This window comes from Balaenoptera borealis, assembly GCF_965194805.1.
Source record: "Balaenoptera borealis genome assembly, chromosome: X".
Lineage (NCBI taxonomy): Eukaryota > Metazoa > Chordata > Mammalia > Artiodactyla > Balaenopteridae > Balaenoptera > Balaenoptera borealis.
The window spans coordinates 115,356,001-115,368,416 of NC_138881.1; the positions used below are offsets into that span (position 1 = coordinate 115,356,001).

The window sequence follows — 12,416 nt, forward strand, 5'->3', positions numbered from 1 at the left end:
CTCTCCTACTGTCCACAATTGTCTCTTGCTCTCTTACTGATCACTGGGACTCTGGATGGAGGTGCGCATGCTTCAGCGCATTTCAAGCCAGCTGATGCAGTGAAAGAAACTATAAAGGGAGACAGACTTGGGTTTCACTCTGGACTCCGACCCTCACTAGCTGTGTGCCCTTGGGCTAGTGACTTCATGTCTCTGAACCTCACTTTTCTGATCTACGAAATCAAGATAATAAGAGCTCATTCATAGAGATGACAAGAGAATTAAATGAAAGAACGTGTCTAACAATTGGCACAGTGCCTGGTACACAGTAGCCACTTGGCAAATATTACTCTTTACCTTTCTCTTAGCATGAAGCAATCCCCATGGCCCTCCAGGATCCCCCAGAGGCCCCAGGTTCTCTCTGCTCCCCTGACCCACTCACGGACTAAAATGTGTACATGCCATCTGTCTTCTTCCCCTGACTCTGCTCAGGGCCTTCCTGCTAAGATCTCCCCTCTCGATCATGACCCCCTATTCCTCTTCTATCAGTATTCCAAGGGTTTACAGAAATTAAGAGCATCCGCTGTTCTCACAATGGTTGAGGACCCTTGGCCTGGCCTGTAGCATCCAGAGGTTAATCTTTTCCCTTACCTGGAGCCCTCTTTAATGGGACCGATGCCTTTGGTATCTTGACAACTGGTTTCAGCCTGGCTTTAACCAGCAGATCCTTGATTCTAGCTGAGCTGGTAATGGAAGGGGGAGGGACACTAACTTACAGCTTCCACCAAACTCCGACCAAATGCCTCAAGGACTGGCCATAGCCAAGACCCAGCTTTAAGGCAGGCAGAGGCACTGGGCTTTATTTTACTCACTCCACAACTCTGTGAGCTTGAACTTGGCAAAGGCATGGCTAGTGACAATGTCAGCCTCATGAGACTTCATGGAGGGAAGAGTAGAACTTTTAGTAGCAGTTGTCAGTTTCCTGATGCCTAAGCTCATGGAGCCCTCGTGTTTACACTGCAGTCTGGGCTGCTTGTGCCTGAAAAACCTGAATGTCTCCAAGCTTCACAGAGCTTCACAGAGCTAGGAGGCAGCAAAAGCATCCTTTGAATTTACTGAATTCCTTGGCTGCGTCTACATAAGCATAAAGCAAGTGATAGAAGAACCAATCTAGTCAAATTAGCTCCTTGGAAGTCAGTCCAGATGGTTTAGGTCAGAACTAGAGGGACTTCCTCAGAGGTAGCTTTTTTGAAGCAACAGGCTAAAATATCATATATTCTTACAAAGCAGAGTGGTGCATTGGAAGACGGATGGGTGTGGAACTACCTACCCGATCATTCAATGTGGTGATGAGTTGACAAACCCCAAGTCACTTTGTTCTCCCATGTAGTATACTTACAGAATACTTTCCTGTAATAATTATCTGATCTCTTTGGCCTTTCTAACTACAGTCTGTGTTACCAATTTCAGGAGATAAGGAAAGAAGCTGCTTTACCCTTCTTATCCTCAATGACGTATTTTTTTTTTTTTTTGCTGTTCTTTCATCTTTTTTTTATTATGGTAAAATATACATAAAACAAAATTTATTATTTCAACCATTTTCAAGTATACAATTCAGTGACATTAAATACATTCACAATGCTGTGCAACCATCACCACTGTGCAAATTCAAAATAATTATGTCAAAAGATTGAGCAGGACATCAGAAAGATGGAGGCAGCAGCATAGTTTCTGAATCTCTCCAAACCCTTTCATGGAAGAAGATCAACTAAAACCAAACACCCATAGGTGGCATTTATCAGCATTTACCATTTCCAGAACTTTTTCACCATCCCAAACAGAGACTCTATAGCCACTAAACAATAACTCCCCATTCCCTCCTCGATCCATGTTCTTTCATCTTTCGCATTGTTTTTCCTAACATCTTTTAGCCCACTTTGAAATAATAGGTTACAGTTTTGATCTGTTTTGTGGACCTGTCTTTTCCAACTTGATTTTATTGTCTGAAGACATGCTATTCTGCTCCTTATTCTCTTTTTTCTTACACTACCTCTGTACGGGATTTGATCCCAATCCTTTTCTGTTACTGATTTTTGGATGAAAAAAGTTTTACAGCACTTTGAAAAGGTGGTGCGAGGCCACGTGGAAACATGTTCTTCATAGCTGTTTCATCAATGCTTCACTTATACTGCTTTGGAATAACTGTTTTCCAGGAGGCATAAACCAGTGGGCTTTATCATTGGACGGAGTGCAGAGAAAGGACCCCACGAAAGCTGATCACCTTAGCAGAAATGACTTAGTTATGATTTCACCCAAGATTGGTCACAAACCAGCCTGGGAAACTCAAGGAACCAGAGACAAGGCATAATGCCATCTTTCCTTCTCTCTGCCTCAGCTCTCAAGGATTGGTCACCTCCATGTTATTAGTAACTATTATTTGGTTTCTGTTCATAATTACTATCAGAAGACACAGCACTTAGGGGCCTAATTACACTGCCCAGCTATGCACCATTCTTCTTCATTTTGGCTTCCTGTCCACCAGCAGGAACCTGATTTAGTTTTGTTCTCCCTTCACCACAGCCCAGTAATTTTTGTGCATGACTCTCAGTCTCACCAGAATCTGTATCTCTCACTCTGCCCCAACATTCCACCCCATCATTCGCTCCCTGAAGTGTACTCTAGAAATTTCGGTCAACTGGATATTTTACCACTGTTCACCATCTCTTATGAAACCAGAAGACGAGCAGCTTTCTTATGGAATGACGGAGAACTTGTAAAGATAAAACACCAGTATTCAATTGCATCATCTGGCCACATGCCTTCTACATCAGTCAAATATCATGACTACAAAAAGGCTTTATTCCGGAGTTTCCCTGGTGGTGCAGTGTTGAGAATCTGCCTGCCAATGCACGGGACACGGATTCGAGCTCTGGTCTGGGAAGATCGCACATGCCCCGGAGCGACTGGGTCCGTGAGCCACAACTGCTGAGCCTGCGCGTCTGGAGCCTGTGCTCCGCACGTGAGGTAGCCAGTCCTGTTGAAACCATGGGTACAGTGGACACCAAGAAGTCCGGGACTCACTTCTCCCTTGATTCCTCTGTAGTGATGGAGACTTCCCCGCTGATGAAAAATTCCCTGGGATTGCAACCTCCAAGCCAGACAGCTTTCCGCGTTCTTCTTCTGCACCATCTTGTCCATCTTCTTGGCAATGCGGACCACCTCGTCCTCCATGGCCCTGGCAGGCCTGCCCCGCGCCGGGCCGCGAGGGACGGGAAACGAGCGGAGCTGGCGGGGCGGCGGGTAAGCCCAGGCGTCGGCGAGGGCCCTCAGCAGGCCTGACCGAGGCGCTTCCTCACTCACGACGACGGCGACGGCGACGGCCAATGACGTATTTTTGATATTCTGATTTCAGCAGAGAATGGAGCAAACAAGACAGGGTACTAGCTCTGTGCCCTCCAGCAAGTCTTTCCAGCTCGCAGGCTCAGCTTCCTCATCACAGAACGTACGCAATCATATATGTTGACTAAATGGATGAATAAATGAATATAAATGGGGATAATAATAACACTCAGCTTATAGCAGTTCTGTGGAGAGTAAATGAGAAGCTCTGTGCATTTATGTTCCTGGCACACAGCAGCAAGAGATGCAGTAGGTGTCAGCTCCTCCTCTCTCCCCTACACACACAGCCCCACCACCAAGAGATGCAGTAGGTGTCAGCTCCTCCTCTCTCCCCTACACACACAGCCCCGCCACCTTCCAGGCAGCCCTGTTCAGATTGCTGTAGCAAATATTTCGTTTCAGGCTGTCTTCCTTCAGCGCCTCTCGAGACTGCCTTCCATGCAGCTGCTGTGCGCGTGCTGACTGCGGGTGACTCAGGGACAGTGTTAGCAGGGTGATGGAAACCGCCACCAAAGAAGAGGGTAGTCTGAAGGCAGAAATAATTACTGTGAGCCCAAGTGCCCATTGGTCACTGTTCTCAGCAAGCTGAAAAGGTGCACTTTGGCTCATTGGAAGTTAGGCTGAAACTAAATTTCTTAGAATATTTCAAGATTCTTAGTCATTTAGATACTTTGCCAAAGCAGAGAAATCCCAGCAGGAAACAAACCTGATAGTTTACATGCAGTACCGGAGGGCATGAACGACACTTCAGATTTCCTTGAGATCTGATGCGTGCTCAGTGGTGTACGAAGGAAATGGGGGATATAGGGGTAGCTGCTGTCGCCACTGAAGACCCTCGTGGCCCACCCCATGTCAATGAAATGTCGCTCTCTTTGTGGTCTCATCCTCCTGGCCTTAGCAGCTTTTTCTCGACATGCTTCTTTTTGACCCTTTCTATGTCGTAGCTGATATTTTTATCCTCTTCTTCCCTTTCCCTTTTGTGAACTCACTTCTTACAGGTTGTTGATTTTCCCCCTCTATCACATTGTCCATTCTCCTGTGCCGGACGTGGCCTTCAATTTGATCTGCCAGATTATCCCAGATATCTCATCAAATTTCAAGTTTGCAGCTAGAAAGGATATCATTCAAGAAAATAAAACTGCCCAAGAATTAGAGTTGCATTAAAACAAATGGGCTTCCTAGATAGGTTGTGAGACCCCCTTCACAGGAGGTGTGTAAACAGTGGCTCACTGGCGCACTGATGTAGACGTTGGAGGGAAGGGTTTAATATCTGATGGGTCTCAAGAATTCTGAGATTCTATAAACCATAGCAAGACCAACCCTCTCATTTTACAAATGAAAAAATTAAAGTTAGAGGTTTAAGGAGATGCATTCAGTACATGAACAGGGATAAGAGCCCAGATTTCCTGACTTGCAGTCCAGGGCTTTTCTCACTATAACATACTGGTGTCCTAATCCCACATCTGATCTCACTTTCCCTGAAAAGCTCTCCTGGATTAGATGCATTTTGGCCTAAGTTGCACTCTACCTCAAGTATAACACCTTATCTTCCAAAAACATTTCACCACCACCATGACCCCGACTCACACACCCATAACGTGGGAGAGGGGCATTAAAATTTTTATTAAGAAATGTCTTTGCGCCAAGCTATTGGATGTACCATTGCCAATAAAAATAATCAAATTTGGAAGGAGGTACCTAGGAAGTTAGGTTAATACCCTTCCCTTTCAGATGCTGTCCATGCCTTCCTTCTTGGTTACTTCTGGCTACTTAGGCACAAAGACATAACTGAACCTGTACGTTGGCCCTGCTAAGTTCAGTATTACACAGGATGAAGAAAACTAGAGTCTTGCCTTTGGGGAGCTGAGATTCTTGTTGGGAAGATAGCACACATGTGAGAAAAATACTTGAGGACAATTACAAGTAACACGGCAGCAAGTATGCGATCATATGCTTCTAACTGAAACTGTAGGTAAGAGCTTAGGGTACATGAAGGGGAAAGATTAGGGCTATTTTTCCATCGATTTTTTTCACAATAATTGCTCTACCATCATCATCATCAACAAACAACACTGATGTGTGCCTGCCCTGCTGGAAGGGGAAAAGAGGAGGCATTCATGTCAGGATGGAGGTCAAGGCCATGCACGTATCAGGCAGCAAGTGCTCAAGGCCAAGAATGTTCAGGTACATAGGTGGGCAGAGGGGGTGGGGAAAGCAGAGATCCCCAAGGGCCTGAAGAGAAAGGGAGGACTTTCCTGCAGAATGCTGGTCTCAAGCTGCTTCTTAAGGAATAGCTAGGAAACAGAGAAGTACAATGTATGTCAGGTGGGAGAAACGATCGAGAAAGGTTTAGCTTACTATGAGATTGTAGAAGATAACATTGAAGAAAGAGGCGCCCAACTGTGAAAGACCACAAAGGACACATCAAATAAGGAGTTTGTGCTTTATCCTAGAGCCACTAGAATACAACTGAGGATTTTGAAAGGAAGAGGAGAGGGGTAAACTTCACAAAAAGTCTTTTAGAAGTATTCATTTGACTTCCAGGGTTGTGCTGTTAGTTGTAGTGATAGTGGGGCAATGATCACTTAGATGTGCGTATGGAGTCAAAGCCTAGAGCTATGGATTTCAAGAAGAAATGGGTAAAACCAGAGCCCTTCTTTTGGTGTGAATATTTATGGAAAACAATACACTACATTTGAAAAACAAAGATCAAAGGAAGTTGTTTACTTAAAATCAATAGGTAAGTCTTTAGTGATTTGGGGTATTTGACCTCTTCTTCCAGTTTCATGTTTTAAAGGGAATATAAGAACAAGGTGAATATTGATTTCTTCTTTTAATTATGCATGAGTAAAAGTATCTTATATTACTGTGAATATCTTTTCTTTTTTAAACCTAAATATACCTAAAATACTACTTATTGCTAAATTAACAATTCAACAACATTAAAGTGAATATTTAAAAATAAGCTCTTGTCCCTGATAGTACAACCCTTTTTCTTTCCCATATTCCCTTCCAGACTTAATCCTTATATATAATTTATTTCACATGATTGTCATTACAGTTATTTATGTAACTGTCATTAAAACCTACATATTAAATGAATGTGTTTTAATTGAACACTCACAAGAATAAACTAAAGTGTTACAGAGTTTAAAATAAAATGCTGTGTTGACACAATTTTGTTATGACTTCCCAACTTCTCTCTAAACTACACCTAAAGTCATGCAAGATGTTAAAAGGCCCACTCATATTTAAAAACCTGAGATTTGGCATCCCAAGAACATACAGTGTTGATATTTTTAGGATCATTATACTTTTCATAAAGATATAAAATGGGCTTTAAGATCTGGAGCTAATAGTGGCAGTACTTATTTAATTTTTCCAATAATAACAGAAGTTGCATCTTTTGTATGTCTATCAATTGCCAGGCACAGGTGCTAAGCAATTTACGTACTTTAATGATCTCACTAATTCCTTACAGCATCCTAATGGGGTAGGTATTATCCTCATTTTACATGAAAGGAAACTGATGCTAGAAAGATTAGTGACTTAGACAAGACCACAAAGTTCAAAGTAGCAAAGGGGGATTTCAGATTTAAGTTGGCCTCATTCCTGTGTCTGAACTCTTAACTGGTTCTCAAGACAATATTTTCAATTTTAACAGGAAAGGAGCTATTTTTGTTCCTCTTATTTAGTGCCTCAGTCCCAGCTCCCATGTAACTTTTTGTTTCAGCAGTAGCAACCCTACAGAATCCTTGATCAGAGCCATAAGCGGAGTGTGACCAACCCTGTGGCTGACACTAAAGGCATGAATCCCAGGGGAAGTGGGCACATTGAGAAACTGCCCTGACCAAGCCTTTGGAGGATTCTACTTAGTAGGAAATTGCTTCTTCCTCCAATGATATGGAGCCCAGGTTCTGAGCTGCTGGGAATCACATAATCCATGTGTTCTCGTATTTCCATATTATAATACCTGTACGAGTTAGGAGATGGGGTAGGTATGTGACTAAGCACAAATCCATCCCATTAGTCTTTTGACAAATATTCTTTGAGTACCTACTCTATGTCTGCCATCATATTTGATCAACTCTTGTCACTCTCATTTGTGTTTGCACAAATGTCTTCTGTTTCTTTTATTGGAGCTTCAGTTAATCCTTTCATCTTACTTTTTGCTTATTTTTCTCTACTGTATATTTGAGGAAACAGAAGCTTCCTTGGCAGTTTCTTGTAGGCAGTCTGGGCTAGCCATGCCAGACACTCTCTGGTCACTTTCCTGATGGAGTACTGCCTGAGGAAAAGTCTTCCGAACACTCACTGTTAGTGCTTTGGGCGGGGCAGGGGCCAGGTCCAGCCTCCTGGGCGTGCAACCCATGTAGTCCTAGAGGGCTGTGCTTAGAAGGGCCCCAGACTTGGTTGAATGCTCTGCTGTTGCTGTCTTGAAATGCTTAATGAGTTTTGAACAAGGAGCCCTGCATTTTCATTTTGCACTTGGCCTCACAAATTATGCAGCTGGTCCTGGATGGGGCCATGGCGCACTGAAGCCAAAGGGAGCCGTGCTCACATACACAATCGTTCCCAGCCTCGCCTAGATCCCCTTATTGGATTGCAGGTGGATGTGAAGATGAATGGCCAATTCACCTCACTAAATGGTAGTCTGCTCTCCAATAACCAGGGTTAAACATCTTTCAGTTATATTTTGAAAATTGCTCTGCAGTCAGACATCCTCTAGGTATAGAATGGTAGAGTCAGAAAAGTGGCTTACATTTAGCTCTACCACTTGCAAGATGATCTTAGTAAGTCACTTAATGTCTTGGGGCCTCAATTTTCTATCTGTAAAATGGAAATAACAGTGTCTGCCTTACAGACAGGGTGTTTGTGAGACAAATAAGATAATGTATTTGAATATCATTGAGTGCTATTCAAGCTTTGGGATCAGTATAATTGTTTATTCTTTCCAAGGTATATGTACAATAGCTTAGAAGATTTTCTACTTAATAGAATAAACAGAAGTGATTATTTTAAGAAATAACTGTAGGAGTTAGGAAATCCACAAAGAAACAGATCAAAGGAAACATAAAACTTTGCAGAGAATACATGACATTTCCGGTGTTAGAAACTATCAAAGTGATTAAATAACCACCATGATATTTTTAAGTTCTTGTTGCAGTTCTCATTATTTTAAATAACAATTAAGATCTCAGGAGCATCACTTCTCAGCTACAAATCTATTGTCTTTCTGCACATTAGCCTAACACTTCAAAAAGTAGAACTGGAAATATTTGGGAAGAATTTGCGACTATGTATCTAACTTCCAAATCCCTGTACTCATCTTTCTCCTGTCCTTCTATTTGTTGACAGCTGATATTAAATTCTTGTTGTTGTTGTTTTTAGAAAACAAAGAAAAATGTTTAAAAAAGTATTTCTCTTGGTAGTGTATATATGTCCATGCCACTCTCTCACTTCGTTCCTTCCCCCTCCCCGTGTCCTCAAATCCATTCTCTACGTCTGCGTCTTTATTCCTGTCCTGCCCTAAGGTTCTTCAGAACCTTTTTTTTTTTTTTAGATTCCATATATATGTGTTAGCATACAGTATTTGTTTTTCTCTTCCTGACTTACTTCACTCTGTATGACAGACTCTAGGTCTATCCACCTCACTACAAACAACTCAATTTCGTTTCTTTTTATGGCTGAGTAATATTCCGTTGTATATATGTGCCACATCTTCTTTATCCATTCATCTGTCAATGGACACTTAGGTTGCTTCCATGTCCTGGCTATTGTAAATAGAGCTGCAATGAACATTGTGGTACATGACTCTTTTTGAATTATACAGGGTATATCCCAGTAGTGGGATTGCTGGATCATATGGTAGTTCTATTTTTAGTTTTTTAAGGAACCTCCATACTGTTCTCCATAGTGGCTGTATCAATTTACATTCCCACCAACAGTGCAAGAGGGTTCCCTTTTCTCCACACCCTCTCCAGCATTTATTGTTTGTAGATTTTTTGATGATGGCCATTCTGAGTGGTGTGAGGTGATACCTCACTGTAGTTTTGATTTGCATTTCTCTAATGATTAGTGATGTTGAGCATCCTTCCATGTGTTTGTTGGCAATCTGTATATCTTCTTTGGAGAAATGTCTATTTAGGTTTTCATACACTACCAAATGTAAAATAGATAGCTAGTAGGAAACAACCACATAGCACAGAGAGATCAGCTTGGTGCTTTGTGACCACCTAGAGGGGTGGGATAGGGAGGGTGGGAGGGAGACGCAAGAGGGAGGAGATATGGGGATATATGTATATGTATAGCTGATTCACTCTGTTATACAGCAGAAACTATCACACCATTGTAAAGCAATTATACTCCAATGAAGATGTTAAAAAATAAATAAATAAAATAAAGTAAAATAGTATTTCTCCTGTGTGTCAGAAGATGCTGTTAATTTATTACCTCCCCTCCATTTCCACCCAGCTATAGGCAGTTACCCTGGTATAACTTTTATTAAAAGTTTTTTTTTAAACCAGAGGAAGCTATACCCACCAGAACTGCCAGTCTTCTGTCTTGTTAGCTAGTATGAGGTGAAGAGCCTAGCCATTTTTGAAGGTTGTGCTCTTTTTTTAAAATTTATTTTTTAATTTATTTTTTCTAAAGTTTAGTTGTTTTATTGACACAATGTTGTGTTAGTTTCTGTTGTACAGCAAAGTGATTCAGTTATATATATGTGTTTATATACATATATTTATATACATATACATATATTTATATATATATATACATATATATGTGTGTATATATATTCTTTTTCATATTCTTTTCCATTATGGTTTATCACAGGGTATTGAATATAGTTCCCTGTGCTATGCAGTAGGACCTTGTTGTTTATCCATTCTATATATAATAGCTTCCATCTGCTAACCCCAAACTCCCACTCTGTCCCTCACCCACCTCCCTCCCCCTTGGCAACCACAAGTCTGTTCTCTATGTCTTTGAGTCTGTTTCTGTTTCATAGTTAAGTTCGTTTGTGTCGTATTTTAGATTCCACATATAAGTGATATCATATGCTATTTGTCTTTCTGTTTCTGACTTAGTATGATCATCTCTAGGTTCATCCATGTTGCTGCAAATGGCAATTCATTCTTTTTTATGGCTGAGTAGTATTCCATTGTGTGTGTGTGTGTGTGTGTGTGTGTGTGTGTGTGTGTGTGTACCACATTTGAAGGACGTGCTCTTAAATAAGCTTTCTCTTATCCTCCATGGCTGTTCTGACAGTTTTCTGGAAAGTTGGCTCATCCACTGATTTATCTAGTGAGTTCATTTGCTACATTTCCAGAGTAAAATACATCATGTGCATTTCTGATTTACAAGCTGTGCTTTGTACCTATTTCTTCCAATCTAGAATTTGCTTCTTGGTTAAAAATATCATATTTCCAAGTTAGTAGAGAAATAGATGGAGCATATGCTGCTCCAAAAATTTAGGGAGGGGCTATCTCACAACCACTGCTAGGGCTGTTTCATCCCCATCAGCTCATTCTAGAGGTGGTCAGCCTTGCCTAATTTGTGCATAAATGATCCCAACACCCAAGCAGTACATACCATTTGGCCATTAAGATGGTCAAAAGCATCGATGAGCCATTTGTGGTTCTGTTTTGCTTATCATATACACATGGCTTCACAGCGTAAAATTTAAAGTTAAAAAGTAATTTTACAGTTCCTTATATTTCATTTCGTTTTGTCACATCATCAAGAGCCATTCATAAAGGAATCTTCATATCCCTATGGCTTAGCCTCTGGTCTTACACAGATCCTGCCTTACTTAGCACTTTGGCTATTTAAAAAAAAAATACGCAATAACCCTCCTGGATTGGTGTCCTCTGAGGTGTTTCACTAGATTTGTCAAACTCGCCTTCCCCGTAATACTCCGAGGCTGATAGGCTGGAGGACTTTGGAAAGTGCATATGTGCACAGCCTTAGGCAAAATAGACCCTCATTCACAATATTAATGACAAAAGGGAAACAAAATGGAATGATTCCATTTGCCTTCAAACCAGCAAAGGGACTTTGTTTCTGACCGGCTATGCTCAAGCCCTTGAAATCAAGGCTGCTAATGACAGCGGGGCCAGAATTGTGTAAGGTGCTCACAGAGAAGATGCCGCCCGCCCAGCCCAGGAGGCTGGCTGCCCAAGGTCAAGGACAGAGCAGGGTGTAGCTGAAGTACGGGCTCTACCAGTGGCCACTTGCGCCCAAGGCAAGCTGCTTCTCCTCTCCAGGCTCCCATTTCCGCAGCTGTAGAAGGAGAGTGTTGGGGTCCTCAGAATAAGTGGGTTTTGATAGGGAGGTGACAGCTAGAAGACGGCAGAGCATCGTGCCAAAGAGCATGCGCTGTGTAGACAGACTGCCTGGCTCTGCCGTTTAGGAGCTGAGTGGCCTGAGGGAAGCTGCTTAAACACTCTGTGCTTTCGGTTTCTTCCTCCGGAGAAAACAGGAAGTTACAGTGCCTACTGCACAGCACTGTTAGAAGAGTAAAATGAACTCATACAGGGAAAGACCTTAGCACCCAGGACCTGGCACATGGTAAATGCTCAATAAATTGTAGCTATTATTATTGGTGGTGGTCGGCAAGCTAAGAAAGATCCAGAATTTCTGATTAAGATAATGTCTGGTTCCAGAGTCCCAGAAAGCCCAAAATATCAGGCACCCCCCTCCCAGTGCCCCTCAGCCACCCCACTGCTGAATACTAAGTCACTCTCCTCTTCACCCAGCTGAGCCGTGGGGGACTAGAAGGTTCCCCCTCCCCGCCCCCATCAGCACACACACCACATACACCCTCACGCCCCCATCCCTTCACAGTGCGTTACCCAAACCGAAAGGACATCCACAGGCACCCAGCACACGCAGGTCCACAATAGCACACTTCCACACGCACACATCATTCAGAGCATGCTCTCACATACACACACATACACGAAGTCTCTCTCTCTCGCTTGTTCCAGGACCATTAAATGCAATCGTGACATTTACAACATGCAGGCTTAGGA

At 42.3% G+C, this 12,416-nt stretch overlaps 1 long non-coding RNA gene across 1 annotated transcript; it reads right to left on the reverse strand.

Annotated features, from left to right (window-relative positions):
* Positions 1-1,547: 1,547 nt before the first annotated feature.
* Positions 1,548-3,658, reverse strand: LOC309620112. The gene is made up of 2 exons (XR_014239415.1): positions 2,688-3,658; positions 1,548-1,747 (listed from the first exon to the last, which is right to left on the reverse strand). It is a non-coding gene; the product is annotated as an uncharacterized lncRNA (long non-coding RNA).
* Between the last annotated feature and the right edge of the window lie 8,758 nt (positions 3,659-12,416).